The 22517-nt window shown below is 45.2% G+C and overlaps 7 non-coding genes across 7 annotated transcripts; all 7 read right to left on the bottom strand.

Moving 5' to 3' along the window:
• Positions 1-5443: 5443 nt before the first annotated feature.
• Positions 5444-5606, bottom strand: LOC135022073 (U1 spliceosomal RNA). Its single transcript, XR_010219239.1, has one exon. It is a non-coding gene; the product is annotated as a U1 spliceosomal RNA (small nuclear RNA).
• Positions 5607-5758: 152 nt separating this feature from the next.
• On the bottom strand, positions 5759-5922 carry LOC135022082 (U1 spliceosomal RNA). The gene has a single exon (XR_010219248.1). It is a non-coding gene; the product is annotated as a U1 spliceosomal RNA (small nuclear RNA).
• Positions 5923-6593: 671 nt separating this feature from the next.
• Positions 6594-6756, bottom strand: LOC135022046 (U1 spliceosomal RNA). The gene has a single exon (XR_010219213.1). It is a non-coding gene; the product is annotated as a U1 spliceosomal RNA (small nuclear RNA).
• A 152-nt stretch (positions 6757-6908) lies between these two features.
• On the bottom strand, positions 6909-7072 carry LOC135022040 (U1 spliceosomal RNA). The gene has a single exon (XR_010219207.1). It is a non-coding gene; the product is annotated as a U1 spliceosomal RNA (small nuclear RNA).
• A 670-nt stretch (positions 7073-7742) lies between these two features.
• LOC135022044 (U1 spliceosomal RNA) lies at positions 7743-7905 on the bottom strand. The gene has a single exon (XR_010219211.1). It is a non-coding gene; the product is annotated as a U1 spliceosomal RNA (small nuclear RNA).
• A 152-nt stretch (positions 7906-8057) lies between these two features.
• Positions 8058-8221, bottom strand: LOC135022034 (U1 spliceosomal RNA). The gene has a single exon (XR_010219201.1). It is a non-coding gene; the product is annotated as a U1 spliceosomal RNA (small nuclear RNA).
• Positions 8222-8892: 671 nt separating this feature from the next.
• Positions 8893-9055, bottom strand: LOC135022078 (U1 spliceosomal RNA). Its single transcript, XR_010219244.1, has one exon. It is a non-coding gene; the product is annotated as a U1 spliceosomal RNA (small nuclear RNA).
• Positions 9056-22517: the final 13462 nt, after the last annotated feature.

The raw sequence follows: 22517 nt of genomic DNA, 5'->3' as shown, positions 1-22517 counted from the left end.
TTTAGTAATAGGTGAAAAACCATCCCTACAAAGGTGTTAATCAGAGACTTGGCTTTGTGGACACTTTTCAGAGAACAAATTTGTTAGCATAAAAATAAAGCCAGAAAATGAAGAGCTGTTTAATCACTCAATTGTATTTTTTTGCCAGCATATTTTTTTTATCTGCAACCCACTGCTAAATTGTGCTTCCTAGCTGTTTTTTATAAAATCACTGAATCAAATCTAACTCTGATTACATCAGAGAAGGCCAGGTACCCTACACAATAAGAGGGGGTTTGAAATTTTGACTTGTCTACTTAAATATCACCAAAATCTGATCACAAGGTCAATTACATTCCTGGGTGGGATTGAACCACCAACCTTTTGTTAATAGCCTTACACACTAACCAATTGCGCCACAGAGACACTTTGCAAAAGTACATACTGACAAAGGCTAATAAGCATTCATCTAGAACGTTTCCTAGAAAAACTTTAAAAAGTCAATAATCTGGAGAGTTTTTGTAAGATGTTTCTTCCATCAACCAACGAAGAAACACATTGGTACTTTCCCATGATGAGTGAGTGCTTCAGGATCTCTTGCACTTACATGTGCAGCAGAGTACTGCAATGGAAGCATGCTGGGCCCATAACCCAGAGGTAGGCAGATTGAAATTATCCTTTGCTATATGCATTTTTTTTTGTTAATTAAAGTAATCCAAAACTGGGATTGATATTTTTGCTCTTTTATTTTTACTTAAAGTACAATAACTTTTACCATTTTAATTTGTTTTAATAGTATATTGACAGTATTGTTTTCTTTCAAAAATCCACTTAATTTTCTTTACCCTATTATTAAAATGGTAATTGACAAAAACAAACTACATTGTCACCAGAAGAGCAATACAAAATGTACAAGTGATATATTAAAATCATCTTTCCAGCTTGAATTTCAATGATGCATTGGGGCAACGATTTTGTGAGAAACATCTTCACCCTTAAATAAAGATTTTCTTAATTCCTTACCTGTGTGCTAATTAGATATCACCTTGTTTTCACATTAAACAGACTTCCACATGAGAAAGCAGCAAGGATGCAGTGGCGTTAATGTTTCCTGGTGTCAACCTGTATTATTTCAGTAGACATTGAAATGAGGATGCATCTTGCTGCCTTTCCAATGAAGCAAGTTTAATTTAGTAATAGGTGAAAAACCATCCCTACAAAGGTGTTAATCAGAGACTTGGCTTTGTGGACACTTTTCAGAGAACAAATTTGTTAGCATAAAAATAAACCAGAAAATGAAGAGCTGTTTAATCACTCAATTGGATTTTTTTGCCAGCATATTTTTTTTCTCTGCAACCCACTGCTAAATTGTGCTTCCTAGCTGTTTTTTATAAAACCACTGAATCAAATCTAACTCTGATAACATCAGAGAAGGCCAGGTACCCTACACAATAGATGGGGTTTGAAATTTTGACTTGTCTACTTAAATATCACCAAAATCTGATCACAAGGTCAATTATGTCGCTGGGTGGGATTGAACCACCAACCTTTTGGTTAATAGCCTTACACACTAACCAATTGCGCCACAGAGACACTTTGCAAAAGTACATACTGACAAAGGCTAATAAGCATTCATCTAGAACGTTTCCTAGAAAAACTTTAAAAAGTCAATAATCTGGAGAGTTTTTGTAAGATGTTTCTTCCATCAACCAATGAAGAAACACATTGGTACTTTCCCATGATGAGTGAGTGCTTCAGGATCTCTTGCACTTACATGTGCAGCAGAGTACTGCAATGGAAGCATGCTGGGCCCATAACCCAGAGGTAGGCAGATTGAAACTATCCTTTGCTATATGCATTTTTTTTGTTAATTAAAGTAATCCAAAACTGGGATTGATATTTTGGATCTTTTATTTTTACTTAAAGTACAATAACTTTTACCATTTTAATTTGTTTTGATAGTATATTGACAGTATTGTTTTCTTTCAAAAATCCACTTAATTTTCTTTACCCTATTATTAAAATGGTAATTGACAAAAACAAACTACATTGTCACCAGAAGAGCAATACAAAATGTACAAGTGATATATTAAAATCATCTTTCCAGCTTGAATTTCAATGATGCATTGGGGCAACGATTTTGTGAGAAACATCTTCACCCTTAAATAAAGATTTTCTTAATTCCTTACCTGTGTGCTAATTAGATATCACCTTGTTTTCACATTAAACAGACTTCCACATGAGAAAGCAGCAAGGATGCAGTGGCGTTAATGTTTCCTGGTGTCAACCTGTATTATTTCAGTAGACATTGAAATGAGGATGCATCTTGCTGCCTTTCCAATGAAGCAAGTTTAATTTAGTAATAGGTGAAAAACCATCCCTACAAAGGTGTTAATCAGAGACTTGGCTTTGTGGACACTTTTCAGAGAACAAATTTGTTAGCATAAAAATAAAGCCAGAAATGAAGAGCTGTTTAATCACTCAATTGGATTTTTTTGCCAGCATATTTCTTTTTCTCTGCAACCCACTGCTAAATTGTGCTTCCTAGCTGTTTTTATAAAATCACTGAATCAAATCTAACTCTGATTACATCAGAGAAGGCCAGGTACCCTACACAATAGATGGGGTTTGAAATTTTGACTTGTCTACTTAAATATCACCAAAATCTGATCACAAGGTCAATTACGTCCCTGGGTAGAATTTAACCACCAACCTTTTGGTTAATAGCCGTACACACTAACCAATTGCGCCACAGAGACACTTTGCAAAAAGTACATACTGACAAAGGCTAATAAGCATTCATCTAGAACGTTTCCTAGAAAAACTTTAAAACGTCAATAATCTGGAGAGTTTTTGTAAGATGTTTCTTCCATCAACCAACAAAGAAACACATTGGTACTTTCCCATGATGAGTGAGTGCTTCAGGATCTCTTGCACTTACATGTGCAGCAGAGTACTCCAATGGAAGCATGCTGGGCCCATAACCCAGAGGTAGGCAGATTGAAACTATCCTTTGTTATATGCATTTTTTTTGTTAATTAAAGTAATCCAAAACTGGGATGGATATTTTTGCTCTTTTATTTTTACTTAAAGTACAATAACTTTTACCATTTTAATTTGTTTTAATAGTATATTGACAGTATTGTTTTCTTTCAAAAATCCACTTAATTTTCTTTACCCTATTATTAAAATGGTAATTGACAAAAACAAACTACATTGTCACCAGAAGAGCAATACAAAATGTACAAGTGATATATTAAAATCATCTTTCCAGGTTGAATTTCAATGATGCATTGGGGCAACGATTTTGTGAGAAACATCTTCACCCTTAAAAAAAGATTTTCTTAATTCCTTACCTGTGTGCTAATTAGATATCACCTTGTTTTCACATTAAACAGACTTCCACATGAGAAAGCAGCAAGGATGCAGTGGCGTTAATGTTTCCTGGTGTCAACCTGTATTATTTCAGTAGACATTGAAATGAGGATGCATCTTGCTGCCTTTCCAATGAAGCAAGTTTAATTTAGTAATAGGTGAAAAACCATCCTTACAAAGGTGTTAATCAGAGACTTGGCTTTGTGGACACTTTTCAGAGAACAAATTTGTTAGCATAAAAATAAAGCCAGAAAATGAAGAGCTGTTTATTCACTCAATTGGATTTTTCTGCCAGCATATTTTTTTTCTCTGCAACCTACTGCTAAATTGTGCTTCCTAGCTGTTTTTATAAAATCACTGAATCAAATCTAACTCTGATTACATCAGGGAAGGCCAGGTACCCACACCATAACAGGGGGTTTGAAATTTTGACTTGTCTACTTAAATATCACCAAAATCTGATCACAAGGTCAATTACATCCCTGGATGGGATTGAACCACCAACCTTTTGGTTAATAGCCGAACACACTAACCGATTGCGCCACAGAGACACTTTGCAAAAAGTACATACTGACAAAGGCTAATAAGCATTCATCTAGAACGTTTCCTAGAAAAACTTTAAAAAGTCAATAATCTGGAGAGTTTTTGTAAGATGTTTCTTCCATCAACCAACGAAGAAACACATTGGTACTTTCCCACGATGAGTGAGTGCTTCAGGATCTCTTGCACTTACATGTGCAGCAGAGTACTGCAATGGAAGCATGCTGGGCCGATAACCCAGAGGTAGGCAGATTGAAACTATCCTCTGCTATATGCATTTTTTTTTAATTAAAGTAATCCAATATTGGGATTGATATTTTGGCTCTTTTATTTTTACTTAAAGTACAATAACTTTTACCATTTTAATTTGTTTAATAGTATATTGACAGTATTGTTTTCTTTCAAAAATCCACTTAATTTTCTTTACCCTATTATTAAAATGGTAATTGACAAAAACAAACTACATTGTCACCAGAAGAGCAATACAAAATGTACAAGTGATATATTAAAATCATCTTTCCAGCTTGAATTTCAATGATGCATTGGGGCAACGATTTTGTGAGAAACATCTTCACCCTTAAATAAAGATTTTCTTAATTCCTTACCTGTGTGCTAATTAGATATCACCTTGTTTTCACATTAAACAGACTTCCACATGAGAAAGCAGCAAGGATGCAGTGGCGTTAATGTTTCCTGGTGTCAACCTGTATTATTTCAGTAGATATTGAAATGACGATGCATCTTGCTGCCTTTCCAATGAAGCAAGTTTAATTTAGTAATAGGTGAAAAACCATCCCTACAAAGGTGTTAATCAGATACTTGGCTTTGTGGACACTTTTCAGAGAAAAAATTTGTTAGCACAAAAATAAAGCAAGAAAATGAAGAGCTGTTTAATCACTCAATTGGATTTTTTTGCCAGCATATTTCTTTTTCTCTGCAACCCACTGCTAAATTGTGCTTCCTAGCTGTTTTTTTTATAAAATCACTTAATCAAATCTAACTCTGATTACATCAGAGAAGGCCAGGTACCCTACACCACAAGAGGGGGTTTGAAATTTTGACTTGTCTACTTAAAGATCACCAAAATCTGATAACAAGGTAAATTACGTCCCTGGGTGGGATTGAACCACCAACCTTTTGGATAATAACCGAACACGCTAACTGATTGCGCCACAGAGACACTTTGCAAACGTACATTCTGACAAACGCTAATAAGCATTCATCTAGAACGTTTCCTAGAAAAACTTTAAAAAGTCAATAATCTGGAGAGTTTTTGTAAGATGTTTCTTCCATCAATCAACGAAGAACATTCAAGCTGATTTCTTGCAGCAGCTGGGCACTGTAACAGCTCCAGAGCTGCTCTGTATGGGAACTAAAAGGGTGTGGGCCCTGCAGCACTACCTGTAGTTCGCATTGTGCGTTGGAAGGCACAAAGTAAGCAGACGGGAGAAGTCAGGATAGTGCGCAAGGGCATAGAAGGGAGCGGCTCAAGAAAAGAGAAGTGGAAACAGACAGCAAACTAGGCTGGAGAGAGACCTGAGACAAAGAGATCTGAATTATACGAGAGCCGACCAGGGGAAACACAAATTATGCAGTCGAGTTTCCCACATTTGGGGAAATAGCTGGAGCAGCACACACAGAGTGCAATGGGTGAGCCTTGCCCTGGGAGAAGCACCTTCATGATCATAGTATCTCACCTGGCAGGTAAGTAGGAGTTGGGCAAGAGCTGAGGAGGGTCGCTGCTCGGGCACCCCCCTGTCAAGTGAAGGAGATCCAAATGAGGCAGCACAAGAGAACTCTCGAAAGAAGAACAAGGCTAGAGGAAGATCTGAGACACAGAAATCTGGCTTTTACCAGAGCTGACCAGAGGAAAGCACAAACACAGTCCCCCACTACCACAAATTATGCAGTCGAGTTTCCCACATTTGGGGAAATCACAGGGGTCAGCATACCCAGAATGCAATGAATGAACCTCACCCTGGGAGAACAATCTTCATGACCATGGTATCTCCTATGCAAAATAAGTATGATTTGGGATAGGGCTGGGGAGGGCCGCTGCTCAGGCACATCTCTGTCAAGTAAAGGAGATTCAACTGAGGCAGCACAAGGGAACTCTCATCTGGGGACAACAACTGCAGGGAGAACACATATTTTCAGATGAACATGGGAGGGCAGAAGGCTGCCTAATACTGAAGCACCCCCAAACAACAAACCAAATGCAACAACTAGTACAAGCATTCCTGGGGGAAGGCCTGCAGCAGATGGATTTGCATATGGTGATGTCATCCAAGCAGTGGGTCAAAGTTGGCTTCAACCCTCGTCTGCATATGAAAAGAGAAAAGGGGCGTGCAGGGCATGGCGGCCTTTTGCGGCGCTTGGATGACCCCTAGTTCGCATTAAACACCTCCACCCTACTTCGGTGTGGGGCTCATGTTGGCTATGCCCCAGCCCCTGAAGCATTCAAGCTGATTACTTGCAGCAGCTGGGCACTGTAATAGCTCCAGAGCTGCTCTGTAAGGCAAGTAAAAGGGTGTGGGCCCTGCAGCACTACCTGTAGTTCGCATTGTGCGTTGGAAGGCACAAAGTAAGCAGATGGGAGAAGTCAAGATAGTGCGCAAGGGCATAGAAGGGAGCGGCTCAAGAAAAGAGAAGTTGAAACAGACAGCAAACTAGGCTGGAGAGAGACCTGAGACAAAGAGATCTGAATTATACGAGAGCTGACCAGGGGAAACACAAATTATGCAGTCAAGTTTCCCACATTTGGGGAAATCGCAGGAGCAGCACACCCAGAGTGCAATGGGTGAGCCTTGCCCTGGGAGAAGCACCTTCATGATCATAATATCTCACCTGGCAGGTAAGTAGGAGTTGGGCTTGAGCTGGGGAGGGTCGATGCTCGGGCACCCCCCTGTCAATTGAAGGAGATCCAACTGAGGCAGCACAAGGGAACTCTCGAAAGAAGAACAAGGCTAGAGGAAGATCTGAGACAAATAAATCTGACTTTTACCAGAGCTGACCAGAGGAAAGCACAAACACAGTCCCCCACTACCACAAATAATGCAGTCAAGTTTCCCACATTTGGGGAAATCATAGGAGTCAGCATACCCAGAATGCAATGAATGAACCTCACCCTGGGAGAACAATCTTCATGACCATGGTATCTCCTATGCAAAATAAGTATGATTTGGGATAGAGCTGGGGAGGGCCGCTGCTCAGGCACATCTCTGTCAAGTAAAGGAGATTCAACTGAGGCAGCACAAGGGAACTCTCATCTGGGGACAACAACTGCTGGGAGAACACATATTTTCAGATGAACATGGGAGGGCAGAAGGCTGCCTAATACTGAAGCACCCCCAAACAACAAACCAAATGCAACAACTAGTACAAGCATTCCTGGGGGAAGGCCTACAGCAGATGGATTTGCATATGGTGATGTCATCCAAGCAGTGGGTCAAAGTTGGCTTCAACCCTCGTCTGCATATGAAAAGAAAAAAGGGATGTGCAGGGCATGGCGTCCTTTTGTGGCACTTGGATGACCCCTAATTCACATTAAACATCTCCACCCTCCTTCGGTGTGGGTCTCATGTTGGCTATGCCCCAGCCCCTGAAGCATTCAAGATGATTTCTTGCAGCAGCTGGGCACTGTAACAGCTCCAGAGCTGTTCTGAAAAGCATGTAAAAGGGTGTGGGCCCTGCAGCACTACCTGTAGTATGCATTGTGCGTTGGAAGGCACAAGTAAGCAGACGGGAGAGGTCAGTATAGTGTGCAAGGGCATAGAAGGGAGCGGCTCAAGAAAAGAGAAGTGGAAACAGACAGCAAACTAGGCTGGAGAAAGACCTGAGACAAAGAGATCTGAATTATACGAGAGCCGACCAGAGGAAACACAAATTATGCAGTCAAGTTTCCCACATTTGGGGAAATCGCAGGAGCAGCACACCCAGAGTGCAATGGGTGAGCCTTGCCCTGGGAGAAGCACCTTCCTGATCATAGTATCTCACCTGGCAGGTAAGTAGGAGTTGGGCTAGAGCTGGGGAGGGTCGCTGCTCGGGCACCCCCCTGTCAAGTGAAGGAGATCCAACTGAGGCAGCACAAGGGAACTCTCGAAAGAAGAACAAGGCTAGAGGAAGATCTGAGACATAGAAATCTGATTTTTACCAGAGCTGAGCAGAGGAAAGCACAAACACAGTCCCCCACTACCACAAATAATGCAGTCGAGTTTCCCACATTTGGGGAAATCACAGGGGTCAGCATACCCAGAATGCAATGAATGAACCTCAACCTGGGAGAACAATCTTTATGACCATGGTATCTCCTATGCAAAATAAGTATGATTTGGGATAGGGCTGGGGAGGGCCGCTGCTCAGGCACATCTCTGTCAAGTAAAGGAGATTCAACTGAGGCAGCACAAGGGAACTCTCATCTGGGGACAACAACTGCAGGGAGAACACATATTTTCAGATGAACATGGGAGGGCAGAAGGCTGCCTAATACTGAAGCACCCCCAAACAACAAACCAAATGCAACAACTAGTGCAAGCATTCCTGGGGGAAGGCCTGCAGCAGATTGATTTGCATATGGTAATGCCATCCAAGCAGTGGGTCAAAGTTGGCTTCAACCCTCGTCTGCATATGAAAAGAGAAAAGGGGCATGCAGGGCATGGCGGCCTTTTGCGGCGCTTGGGTGACCCTTAGTTCGCATTAAACACCCCCACCGTCCTTCGGTGTGGGGCTCATGTTGGCAATGCCCCAGCCCCTGAAGCATTCAAGCTGATTTCTTGCAGCAGCTGGGCACTGTAACAGCTCCAGAGCTGCTCTGTGAGGCAAGTAAAAGGGTGTGGGCCCTGCAGCACTACCTGTAGTTTGCATTGTGTGTTGGAAGGCACAAAGTAAGCAGACGGGAGAAGTCAGGATAGTGCGCAAGGGCATAGAAGGGAGCGGCTCAAGAAAAGAGAAGTGGAAACAGACAGCAAACTAGGCTGGAGAGAGACCTGAGACAAAGAGATCTGAATTATACGAGAGCCGACCAGGGGAAACACAAATTATGCAGTCAAGTTTCCCACATTTGGGGAAATCACAGGGGCAGCACACCCAGAGTGCAATGGGTGAGCCTTGCCCTGGGAGAAGCACCAACATGATCATAGTATCTCACCTGGCAGGTACCAACGGCGAAACTCCGTACAACAAACCTCTGCAGGATTTCTACCCTGTCTGAGAGCGCGCAACTGACTTTCAGCGGACGCCTCTCTATCAGGGTCATCATACAAGAGCCCTAAAGACTCAAAAAAAGCGTCAATTGACAACAATGCCGGATCCTCTGCTCTTAAACCAAATGCCCAGGTCTGAGGATCCCCCTGGAGCAAAGAAATCATAAACCCGACCCGCTGAGATTCAGTACCCGAGGAAGTCGGTCTTAAACGAAAATAAAGTTTACAGGATTCTTTAAAATTAAAAAACTCTTTTCTATCACCAGAAAAACGGTCAGGCAAATGCATTTTTGGTTCAGGGACTACCCTTGGGGAAGCTCGCAAAAGATCTTCCTGCGACTTCACCCGAAGAGAAAGATCCTGAACCAACTGAGTAAGTTCTTGAATCTGGCTGACTAAGAGCTGACCAGGATTTGGCCCTAAACCTGTTGGATTCATGAGGCCGATAAACTCTCACAAAACTGAATGAGAAAAAATTAAACCCCGCTTAATTTTAAGTTTTGGTATGGCCGGTAATAATGTTATGATTCCAGCACTCTGGTCAGAGAAGATCTTATGGCAAGGACTGGAGCACTGGAACGGAATGCTGGGGAAGGGAGCAGGACAGGAAAATAGCCCCTGGCGCCCTAACTCTGTTGTCTCACCCATGTTGTCAGAAATCCCCTGCGAGACTATGGTTTCTTGAGCCCTTGGCAGCCGCGTTTGAAGGGCGGATTATGTCTGCCCAACTTCGATGCCCCCCGGTCTTAATGAGAGACAAAGGGAAACCTGAGACAGGGTGATAACAAGAGGCCCTCTAACTAAACAACCAGGCCAGGGGCTAAGCAAACTCAAAACTATAATATGTGCGGAGAAACCGCCAGGAAAAAGGACAACCAAAATATCCACTTGTCCAATTCTCCTACCCGGCACCGCCAAGTACCAGAGAGGACTTGTGGAAGCGGAACCCTCCGCAAATGCTCCAAACACAAAATATAAAAGGTAAAGCGGCTGAGCCGCAACACACGGCAGAGCCGCAACTCACGAACACCACTGGATATAAAACGGTGATCAGTCAGGACTCCAGGGAACCAAACGAACTCTTGGGATGAGATGACAACTCCCGAATACCGGACTTCTGCGGACTGGAATGACCGGATACAGCAGGACTGGAAACAGACTCTCAGCAAACAAAGGCAGCATGCAGGAAGCTATTACCGGCGTCTGTGAGAAGCCCTGGGAGTGTATTTAACAAGGAGTCCTCCAATCAGCTGCTAAAGGCTGATTAGAATAAATGCCGTGCAGCTGCCTTGCTGCACGGCCAGAGAGCAGGTGAATATCTTAATTTCCTAAAGCCTAGCAACGGGGAACGCGGTCCGCCAGTGGCGTCCCCGTTGCTAGGGTCCGTGCGGCTCAGCGCGCCCGGCGTCTAGCGTTGCTAGGGAGCCGGCGGCTGTACGTGCACGGCGTCTCTAGTTGCTAGGCGCCGGGCCGCGCAGACCATCAAGCGGACCCCGGCGCCTAACAGTATGACTCCCAAAAACAACAACCGCGTCATTGGGACCAACTGCGATTTTGGCAAGTTTAGGAGCCAACCATGTTGTTGAAGAACTGTCAGGGAGAGTGCAATGTTTTGCACCAACTGGTCCCTGGATCTCGCCTTTATCAGGAGATCATCCAAGTACGGGATAATTGTGACTCCTTGCTTGCGAAGGAGAACCATAATTTCCGCCATCACCCTGGTGAAAATCCTCGGAGCCGTGGACAGACCAAACGGCAATGTCTGAAATTGGTAATGACAATCCTGAATTGCAAACCTTAGGTAGCTTGAGGCAGTGGCTAAATGGGAACATGTAAGTAGGCATCCTTTATGTCTACCAAAACCATGAAATCTCCGTCCTCCGGACTGGAGATCACTGCCCTGAGAAATTCCATCTTGAAATTGAATTTCTTTAGGAAGAAATTGATGGATTTCAGATTTAAGATTGGTCTGACTGAGCCGTCCGGCTTCGGGACCACGAAGAGGCTTGAATAAAAACCTTCTCCCTGCTGACTAAGGCCAATTTGAACAATCGGTGAGGGGGAACGTCTTGAAACCCCAGTTTGTACCCTTGGGACACTATTTGTAAAACCCACGAGTCCAGGTCCGAATGAATCCAGAACTGACTGAAGAGTTTTAGACGTGCCCCCACTGGTGTGGGCTCCTGCAAGAAAGCCCCAGTGTCATGCAGTGGATTTGGCAGAAGCAGAGGACAATCTCTGGTCCTGCGATCTTGAAGAGGCTACAGACCTCTTCCTTTTCCTTCCTCTACCTGCAAAGAAAGGGGAATCTAAACTTCTTGCATATCTATTGGGCCAAAATGACTGCGGTAGAAAATGATGCGTCTTCATCCGTTGACAGGGAACATAGGGCAAGAAGGTTGACTTACCATTGAAATGAGGATGCATCTTGCTGCCTTTCCAATGAAGCAAGTTTAATTTAGTAATAGGTGAAAAACCATCCTTACAAAGGTGTTAATCAGAGACTTGGCTTTGTGGACACTTTTCAGAGAACAAATTTGTTAGCATAAAAATAAAGCCAGAAAATGAAGAGCTGTTTAATCACTCAATTGGATTTTTCTGCCAGCATATTTTTTTTCTCTGCAACCCACTGCTAAATTGTGCTTCCTAGCTGTTTTTATAAAATCACTGAATCAAATCTAACTCTGATTACATCAGAGAAGGCCAGGTACCCTACACCATAACAGGGGGTTTGAAATTTTGACTTGTCTACTTATTATAGTTTTGAGTTTGCTTAGCCCCTGGCCTGGTTGTTTAGTTAGAGGGCCTCTTGTTATCACCCTGTCTCAGGTTTCCCTTTGTCTCTCATTAAGACCGGGGGGGCATCGAAGTTGGGCAGACATAATCCGCCCTTCAAACGCGGCTGCCAAGGGCTCAAGAAACCATAGTCTTGCAGGGGATTTCTGACAACACGGGTGAGACAACAGAGTTAGGGCGCCAGGGGCTATTTTCCTGTCCTGCTCCCTTCCCCAGCATTCCGTTCCAGTGCTCCAGTCCTTGCCATAAGATCTTCTCTGACCAGAGTGCTGGAATCATAACATTATTACCGGCCATACCAAAACTTAAAATTAAACGGGGTTTAATTTTTTCTCATTCAGTTTTGTGAGAGTTTATCGGCCTCATGAATCCAACAGGTTTAGGGCCAAATCCTGGTCAGCTCTTAGTCAGCCAGATTCAAGAACTTACTCAGATGGTTCAGGATCTTTCTCTTCGGGTGAAGTCGCAGGAAGATCTTTTGCGAGCTTCCCCAAGGGTAGTCCCTGAACCAAAGATGCATTTGCCTGACCGTTTTTCTGGTGATAGAAAAGAGTTTTTTAATTTTAAAGAATCCTGTAAACTTTATTTTCGTTTAAGACCGACTTCCTCGGGTACTGAATCTCAGCGGGTCGGGTTTATTATTTCTTTGCTCCAGGGGGATCCTCAGACCTGGGCATTTGGTTTAAGAGCAGAGGATCCGGCATTGTTGTCAATTGACGCTTTTTTTGAGTCTTTAGGGCTCTTGTATGATGACCCTGATAGAGAGGCGTCCGCTGAAAGTCAGTTGCGCCCTCTCAGACAGGGTAGAAATCCTGCAGAGGTTTATTGTACGGAGTTTCGCCGTTGGTCGAACGACTGTGGCTGGAATGACCCAGCCCTGCGCAGTCAGTTTCGCCTCGGCTTATCAGAGTCTATAAAAGACAGTCTCCTTCAGTACCCTGCTCCTGAGACTCTCGATAAACTCATGGAGCTTTCTATTAAGATTGATCGTCGTCTCAGAGAGCGGAGGGCTGAAAAAGGAGCACCTGTAAGGACAAGTCCGTGTGTATATTCCATTCCTGAAGACGTAGAGGAGACCATGCAGATGGGTCTCTCCCGGCTGTCTCCTGAAGAAAGAGCCAGAAGGCAAAATTCTGGTCTTTGTCTGTACTGTGGGGGTAAGGGACATTTTGCTCGTAATTGTCCGAACAAGTCGGGAAACGCTTTGACCAGGTGAATTGTGAGGGGGTTCACCTAGGTCTGCAGCTTATCTCCTCGAATAACTCCCTTTTAGTCCCAGTTAAAGTTTCCTTTGGCAGCCTCAGTTCTTTGGTGTCGGCTTTTGTTGACAGTGGAGCTGCAGGAAACTTTATGGATTTAACTTGGGCTAAGGCCTTAGGCATTCCTCAGTTACCTTTGGGTAGGTGTGTCACCATGCATGGCTTAGATGGGAGTCCGCTGTCTAATGGGATTATTTCTCTCCGTACACCCCCTGTACTACTTACAGTAGGAGCTCTACATTCCGAGAAAATCGAGTTCTTTCTTACACATTGCCCAGCAGTTCCAGTTGTTCTGGGTCACCCTTGGCTGGCCTTTCATAATCCCACCATTGATTGGCGGTCGGGGAAGATTTCACATTGGGGTACTTTTTGTGATAAGGAATGTATCATGTTTCCAGTCAGAGTAGCAGCTATCATTCCAGAACTCATTCCGGTGGAATACCAGGAGTTTGCTGATGTTTTCTCCAAAGGCAATGCGGACATTCTGCCTCCCCATCGGCCTTATGATTGTGCTATTGAGTTAATTCCTGGTGCCGCATTGCCAAAGGGAAGATTATATGCATTATCCGGGCCAGAAACTGCGGCTATGAATGATTATGTAAAGGAGAGCCTTGAGAAAGGATTTATTAGACCATCAAAATCTCCTTTAAGTGCAGGCTTCTTCTTTGTGGAGAAAAAGGATGGCTCGCTTAGACCTTGCATTGATTTTAGAGCCCTGAATAAGATCTCAGTTAAAAACACCTATCCTTTGCCGTTGATTTCTGTACTCTTTGATCAGTTACGTTCTGCTGTGATTTTTTCTAAAATTGACCTTAGAGGAGCGTACAACCTCATCCGAATTAAATCTGGAGATGAGTGGAAAACGGCCTTCAGTTCTCAGTCGGGTCACTACGAATACCTGGTGATGCCGTTCGGCCTGTCCAATGCTCCGGCAGTTTTTCAAGACCTCATTAACGATGTGCTCCGTGACTTCCTAGGGAAATTCGTGGTCGTTTACTTAGACGACATCCTGATTTTTTCTAAATCAATGGAACAACATGTTACCCAGGTGCGTCTGGTTCTTCAAAAGTTATGTGAGAATCATTTATATGCCAAGCTGGAGAAGTGTGAGTTTCATGTCACGGAAGTATCTTTTTTAGGGTACATAATTTTCCATGGAACCAAAGAAACTCCAGGCCATCCTTAGTTGGGCGCAACCCACCAATTTAAAAGCAATTAAGCGTTTTTTAGGGTTTGCGAATTATTATAGGAGGTTCATTCATTCTTTTTCTGACCTGGTTGCTCCCATTGTAGCTCTGACAAAGAAAGGAGCGGATCCTACCAACTGGTCGCGTGAAGCTGAGTTGTCCTTCCGGGCCTTGAAACAAGCCTTTGTCTCGGCTCCAGTCCTCTGACATCCTAATCCGGAATTGCCCTTTGTGGTGGAGGTTGATGCCTCGGAGGTTGGAGTGGGGGCTATCCTTTCTCAAAAGGATCCGGAGTCTCTGGAGTTACATCCTTGTGCCTTTATGTCCAGGAAATTCTCCTCCGCTGAATCCAACTATGACGTTGGTAATCGGGAGTTACTGGCGGTAAAATGGGCTTTCGAGGAGTGGAGGCATTGGCTGGAGGGAGCAAAACATACTATTTCGGTATTGACTGACCATAAGAACCTGCAATAGATTGAATCGGCTAAGCGGCTTAATGCCCGGCAGGCACGTTGGGCATTATTTTTTACGCGTTTCAAATTTATAATCACTTTCAGGCCTGGTTCCAAGAATACTAAGGCTGATGCCCTGTCACATAGCTTTCTTCCGGTTCACAATAACAATCCTGTTACCCCCATACTTCCATCTTCGGTCATCTGGGCGGGCCTCACACAAGATTTATTTACCCAGTTAAAACAGCTTCAACACCAAGCTCCTAGAATTACTCCTGCTGGTCGTCTTTACGTCCCTGAGTTTTTGAGAGTTACTGTTTTAACGGAATTCCATGATAACAAAGTTTCAGGGCATCCAGGAGTCTCTAAGACATTGGAGTTAGTCTCTCGCTCAGTATGGTGGCCTGGTCTTTCTAAAGACGTCAAGGAATTTGTTTATTCAAGTCAGGTTTGTGCACAGCATAAGGTTCCCCGTTCCTTGCCCATCGGGCAACTTATGCCCGTAAATGTTCCTCTCCGGCCGTGGTCTCATATTTCCATGGATTTTGTGGTTGACCTTCCCCTTTCAGCCGGATTCCGAGTCATATGGGTGGTAGTGGACCGTTTTAGTAAAATGGCTCATTTTATTGCTCTTCCCCGATTGCCTTCTGCCCAAGGGTTGGCAGTTTTGTTTCTCCGCCATGTATTCAGGCTTCATGGGTTGCCTACTGATATTGTTTCTGATCGGGGTCCACAATTCATCGCACAATTCTGGAAATGTTTTTGTGCCTCATTGAAGATGAAATTGTCGTTAACATCCGGTTACCACCCACAATCCAACGGGCAAACCGAACGAGTTAACCAATCATTGAAACAATATTTGCGCTTGTATTCAGCCAAACTCCAGAATGATTGGTCCGAGTTTCTTCCGTTGGCTGAATTTGCTTACAATAATTCTTGTCATTCCTCCACTAAAGAGTCTCCATTCTTTTCAGTTTTTGGTTTTCACCCCAGAGCTAATTCTTTTTTTCATCATTCCTCAGTCTCCTCGCTTACCTTAACCTCCCATCTCAGAGCCATTTGGAAAAAGGTGCACCTTGCTCTCAGAAAAGCGGCCTTTCGAGAGAAGAAATTTTCTGACAGGCTCCGACGTCCTTGCACTTTTAAGGTGGGAGATAGGGTGTGGTTGTCGACTCGCAACATCAGGCTTCGACAATCCTCAGCTAGACTGGGACCCAAATTTATTGGGCCATTTCTTATTATTAAAAGAGTCAACCCAGTTGCCTTTCGGTTACGTTTACCAAGATCTCTCAGGATTGGAAATACGTTTCATTGTTCCCTGTTGAAACAATACGTTTCTTCCAGTAGATTTCCTCGGAAGATCTCTCAGGGTAGATCTCCAGTGGATGTACAGGGACAACAGGAGTTCTTGGTAGAGAAGGTTCTCGATTCCAAATTGTCCCGGGATCGGCTGTATTTTCTGGTTCACTGGAAAGGCTATGGTCCGGAGGAAAGGTCTTGGGTCCTGGATAAGGATCTTCATGCCCCGAGGCTCAAGAGGGCATTTTTCCGGGAATTTCCTCAGAAACCTGGCTTTAGGGGTTCCTTGACCCCTCCTCAAGGGGGGGGTACTGTTAGGCGCCGGGGTCCGCTTGATGGTCTGCGCGGCCCGGCGCCTTGCAACTAGAGATGCCATGCACGTACAGCCGCCGGCTCCCTAGCAATGCTAGACGCCGGGCGCGCTGAGCCGCACGGACCCTAGCAACGGGGACGCCACTGGTGGACCGCGTTCCCCGTTGCTAGGCTTTAGGAAATTAAGATATTCACCTGCTCTCTGGCCGTGCAGCAAGGCAGCTGCACGGCATTTATTCTAATCAGCCTTTAGCAGCTGATTGGAGGACTCCTTGTTAAATACACTCCCAGGGCTTCTCACAGATGCCGGTAATAGCTTCCTGCATGCTGCCTTTGTTTGCTGAGAGTCTGTTTCCAGTCCTGCTGTATCCGGTCATTCCAGTCCGCAGAAGTCCGGTATTCGGGAGTTGTCATCTCATCCCAAGAGGTCGTTTGGTTCCCTGGAGTCCTGACTGATCACCGTTTTATATCCAGTGGTGTTCGTGAGTTGCGGCTCTGCCGTGTGTTGCGGCTCAGCCGCTTTACCTTTTATATTTTGTGTTTGGAGCATTTGCGGAGGGTTCCGCTTCCACAAGTCCTCTCTGGTACTCGGCGGTGCCGGGTAGGAGAATTGGACAAGTGGATATTTTGGTTGTCCTTTTTCCTGGCGGTTTCTCAGCACATATTATAGTTTTGAGTTTGCTTAGCCCCTGGCCTGGTTGTTTAGTTAGAGGGCCTCTTGTTATCACCCTGTCTCGGGTTTCCCTTTGTCTCTCATTAAGACCGGGGGGCATCGAAGTTGGGCAGACATAATCCGCCCTTCAAACGCGGTTGCCAAGGGCTCAAGAAACCATAGTCTCGCAGGGGATTTCTGACAACACGGGTGAGACAACAGAGTTAGGGCGCCAAGGGCTATTTTCCTGTCCTGCTCCCTTCCCCAGCATTCCGTTCCAGTGCTCCGGTCCTTGCCATAAGATCTTCTCTGACCAGAGTGCTGGAATCATAACACATACTGGACACAGAAGAGGTTTTCTTCCACTGGAAAGGCTATGGAGATCCAGAGTCTGGTCAAACAAATTCTGAAACCAGCAAGAGTGTTAATCCATCAATGCATTCAGTTGCTGGGGAAGATGGTTGTGGCCTACGAGACCATTCAGTTTGGCAGGTTCCATGCCAGAGTGTTCCAGTGGGACCTGTTGGACAATTGGTCCGGATCCCACCTACACATGCACCGGAGGATAATCCTGTCTTCCAAGACCAGAATCTCACTCCATTGGTGGCTGCACAGTTCTCACCTCCTAGAGGGGCGATGGTTCGGGATCCAGGACTGGATCCTAGGGACCACAGATGCAACCCTCCGAGGCTGGGGAGCAGTCACACAGGGGGAAAACGTCCAAGGAAGATGGTCAAGTCAGGAAAGTTGTCTCCACATAAATGTTCTGGAGTTAAGGGCCATTTAATAACTGCAGACACAGTACACACTGGGACGGGTGCCCAGCATCCTCAACAGACTAAGAGAAAAGGATTTACCGGTAGGTATTAAAATCCTAGTTTCTCTAACGTCCTAGAGGATGCTGGGGACTCCGTAAGGACCATGGGGATAGACGGGCTCCACAGAGTTCATGATCTTCACTGAGGTAGCGCACAGCACTGCAGCTGTGCGCCATTGCTCCCATACACCTCACATACTCCGGTCACTGTAAGGGTGCAGGGCGCAGGGGGGGGGCCCTGGGCAGCAATATAAACCTCTTTTTGGCAAAAATATAACATATATACAGCTGGGCACTGTATATATGTATGAGCCCCCACCAATTTTACAGTTTAAGCGGGACAGAAGCCCGCCGCCGAGGGGGCGGGGCTTCTCCCTCAGCACTCACCAGCGCCATTTTTTCTCCACAGCACCGCTGAGAGGAAGCTCCCCGGACTCTCCCCTGCTTATACCACGGTAGAGAAGAGGGTTGAAAAGAGAGGGGGGGCACATAATTCGGCGCAAATTACATACAGCAGCGCTACTGGACAAACATTAAGTTACTGTGTTATTCCTGGGTTATATAGCGCTGGGGAGTGTGCTGGCATACTCTCTCTCTGTCTCTCCAAAGGGCCTTGTGGGGAAAATGTCTTCAGAAAAAGTATTCCCTGTGTGTGTGGTGTGTCGGTACTCGTGTGTCGACATGTCTGAGGAAGAAGGCTATATTAGAGAGGAGCGGGAGCAAATGAATGTGGTGTCTCCGCTGACACCTGATTGGATGGATATGTGGAATGTTTTAAATGCTAGTGTAAACTCATTGTACAAAAGATTAGACAAGGCTGAAGCTTTGGGACAGTCAGGGACTCAACCCATGCCTGATCCTATGTTGCAGGGACTGTCAGGGTCTCATAAGCGCCCACTATCCCAGATTGTTGACACAGATACCGACACGGATTCTGACTCCAGTGTCGATTACGATGATGCAAAGTTACAGCCAAAATTGGCAAAATCCATTCGATATATGATTATGGCAATAAAAGATGTTTTGCACATCACAGAGGAACCCCCTGTCCCTGACAAGAGGGTACATATGTACAAGGGAAAGAAGCCTGAGGTAACCTTTGAGGGGGTCACACGAGCTGAACGAGTTATGTGAAAAAGCTTGGGAATCTCCAGATAAAAGACTGCAGATTTCCAAAAGGATTCTTATGGCGTATCCTTTTCCATCAACGGATAGGTTACGATGGAAATCCTCCCGTAGGATGGACAAAGCATTAACACGCACAGCTACAGTTGGAAAATCAAATTTTTTACCTTATGTTCCCTCACAGCATAAGAAAGCTCCGCATTATCAAATGCAGTCCTTTCGGTCACAAAGAAACAAGAAAGTGCGAGGTGCGTCCTTTCTTGCCAGAGGTAGGGGCAGAGGAATAAAGCTGCACAACACAGCTAGTTCCCAGGAACAGAAGTCCTCCCCGGCCTCTACAAAATCTACCTCATGACGCTGGGGCTCCACTGGCAGAGTCCGGCCCATGTGATGTCATGCAGCTGCTCTGGCCACGCCTCCTGTTTCTCCGTTGCCGACCCCATTTTGAAACCGTGCCCCCGCACCGCTCCATCTCCGACTTGGAAATGGAGTGTTGTTGACCCCCCTCCCCCCCCCCTTCACCGATTCACAGGCAGAGGTGATCGCATTATCTGCGGGGTGCCGCAGAAAATGCAGGCGGATGCGTATGCTCTTAGCAGTTTTTGCAGTTGGATTGCGATCCAACCTGAATTAGGCCCCATTACCTATCACAATGCACTGCGGGTAGTACAAAATGGGGTTAATATAGGAGAAAAAACCCCAGAGCTGTGCTCCTTAACTGTCCCTGGTGGCTAGTGGAGCGGCTGCCCAGTAATCAGTGTCCACGCCAGTGCGCACACGGCCCGCCCCCATCAGCGGCCTCGTGATCCCGGAGGGCGGTGTGTGTGTGACTGACCTTAGGAAGAAACCGGAGCCTCCGCTGCAGTGACCCAGCAACCGGGGCACGGGAGTATACTGCGCCACTGGGAGTGATGGAGCTGCAGTAAAGAGGTCTATTAGACCTAGCCTGCTGCAGCCCTTGTAGATTCTTATAAAAAAAGTTCTTCTTTTCTTGCCAAAATTAATAGCTAAGAATAGGCTGCCTGAGGCAGCCCCCTGTTAAGTGGCCTGCTACTGAAGGCACCAACTACAAACTGAGCTCCCTGTTCATGGAAGCGAGGTTATAGAGGAGGGGGCGCTGAGCATCTTGGGAACAGTCAAAAGCTTTGAGCCTGTTGGTGCCTCAGATCAAGATCCTACTCTGGTGTACATATACAATGTGAATCCTTGTGGAGTCCAGTGTACCCCACAGAAGAAATGAATGCGTCACACCCATTGGCAGCAACATTAGAATAGCTGCTGATGGGCACAATTGAGAAAGGAAGGGGGGAAAACATTTGAATCCAGCACATATATGTAATTTGAATATGTAATTTGTACCTTCCTACTTTAAAATGTAATGGATGAACCTCACCCTGTGAGAACTATCTTCATGATCAAGAGATCTCATATGCAAGATAAGTATGTGTTGGGATAGGGCTGTGGAGGGCGGCTGCTCGGGCACACCCCTGTCAAGTTAAGGAGATTCAACTGAGGAAGCACAAGAGAACTCTCATCTGGGAACAACAACTGCAGGGAGAACACATTTTCAGACGAATGTGGGAGGGCAGAAGGCTGCCTAATACTGAAGCACCCCCAAACAACAAACCAAATGCAACAACTACTGCAAGCATTCCTGGGGGAAGGCCTGCAGCAGATGGATTTGCATATAGTGATGTCATCCAAGCAGTGGGCATAGTTGGCTGCAACCCTCGTCTGCATATGAAAAGAGAAAAGGGTCACGCAGGGCATGGCGGCCTTTGTGGGGTTGCGCTTGGATGACCCCTAAATCGCTTTATACACCCCCACCCCCCATCAGTGTGGGCTCATGTTGGCCATGCCCCAGCCCCTGAAGCATTCAAGCTGATTTCTTGCAGCAGCTGGACCCAGAAACAGCTCCAGAGTTGCTCTACAAGACAAGTAAAAGGGTGTGAGCCCTGCAGCACCACCTGTAGTTTGCATACACACATATATAGGACAGCATCTCTTATATGCCCCAGGGTCAATAAAATAGTATCCTTATCTAGGGTATCCATCCCCTCAGATAAGGTATCCGTCCATGCCGCTACAGCACTACACACCCAGGCCGACGCAATTGCCGGTCTGAGTAAGGTACCTGAATGTGTATAAATGGACTTCAGGGTAATCTCCTGTTTGCGGTCAGCAGACTCTTTGAGGGTAGCCGTATACTGGGACGGGAGGGCTACCTTCTTGGATAAGCGTGTTAATGCTTTGTCCACCCTAGGGTAGGATTCCCATCGTAACCTATCCATTGATGGGAAAGGATACGCCATAAGAATCCTTTTGGAAATCTGCAGTCTTTTATCTGGAGATTCCCAAGCTTTTTCACATAACTCGTTCAGCTCATGTGACCCCCTCAAAGGTTACCTCAGGCTTTTTCACCTTGTAGGGTAGGTGTGTCACCATGCATGGCTTAGATGGGAGTCCGCTGTCTAATGGGATTATTTCTCTCCGTACACCCCCTGTACTACTTACAGTAGGAGCTCTACATTCCGAGAAAATCGAGTTCTTTCTTACACATTGCCCAGCAGTTCCAGTTGTTCTGGGTCACCCTTGGCTGGCCTTTCATAATCCCACCATTGATTGGCGGTCGGGGAAGATTTCACATTGGGGTACTTTTTGTGATAAGGAATGTATCACGTTTCCAGTCAGAGTAGCAGCTATCATTCCAGAACTCATTCCGGTGGAATACCAGGAGTTTGCTGATGTTTTCTCCAAAGGCAATGCGGACATTCTGCCTCCCCATCGGCCTTATGATTGTGCTATTGAGTTAATTCCTGGTGCCGCATTGCCAAAGGGAAGATTATATGCATTATCCGGGCCAGAAACTGCGGCTATGAATGATTATGTAAAGGAGAGCCTTGAGAAAGGATTTATTAGACCATCAAAATCTCCTTTAAGTGCAGGCTTCTTCTTTGTGGAGAAAAAGGATGGCTCGCTTAGACCTTGCATTGATTTTAGAACCCTGAATAAGATCTCAGTTAAAAACACCTATCCTTTGCCGTTGATTTCTGTACTCTTTGATCAGTTACGTTCTGCTGTGATTTTTTCTAAAATTGACCTTAGAGGAGCGTACAACCTCATCCGAATTAAATCTGGAGATGAGTGGAAAACGGCCTTCAGTACTCAGTCGGGTCACTACGAATACCTGGTGATGCCGTTCGGCCTGTCCAATGCTCCGGCAGTTTTTCAAGACCTCATTAACGATGTGCTCCGTGACTTCCTAGGGAAATTCGTGGTCGTTTACTTAGACGACATCCTGATTTTTTCTAAATCAATGGAACAACATGTTACCCAGGTGCGTCTGGTTCTTCAAAAGTTATGTGAGAATCATTTATATGCCAAGCTGGAGAAGTGTGAGTTTCATGTCACGGAAGTATCTTTTTTAGGGTACATAATTTTCCATGGAACCAAAGAAACTCCAGGCCATCCTTAGTTGGGCGCAACCCACCAATTTAAAAGCAATTAAGCGTTTTTTAGGGTT

Source organism: Pseudophryne corroboree, unplaced genomic scaffold (assembly GCF_028390025.1).
Source record: "Pseudophryne corroboree isolate aPseCor3 unplaced genomic scaffold, aPseCor3.hap2 scaffold_381, whole genome shotgun sequence".
Lineage (NCBI taxonomy): Eukaryota > Metazoa > Chordata > Amphibia > Anura > Myobatrachidae > Pseudophryne > Pseudophryne corroboree.
The sequence above is the reverse complement of the archived record's forward strand: the minus strand, read 5'-3'. Positions and strand labels throughout refer to the sequence as shown.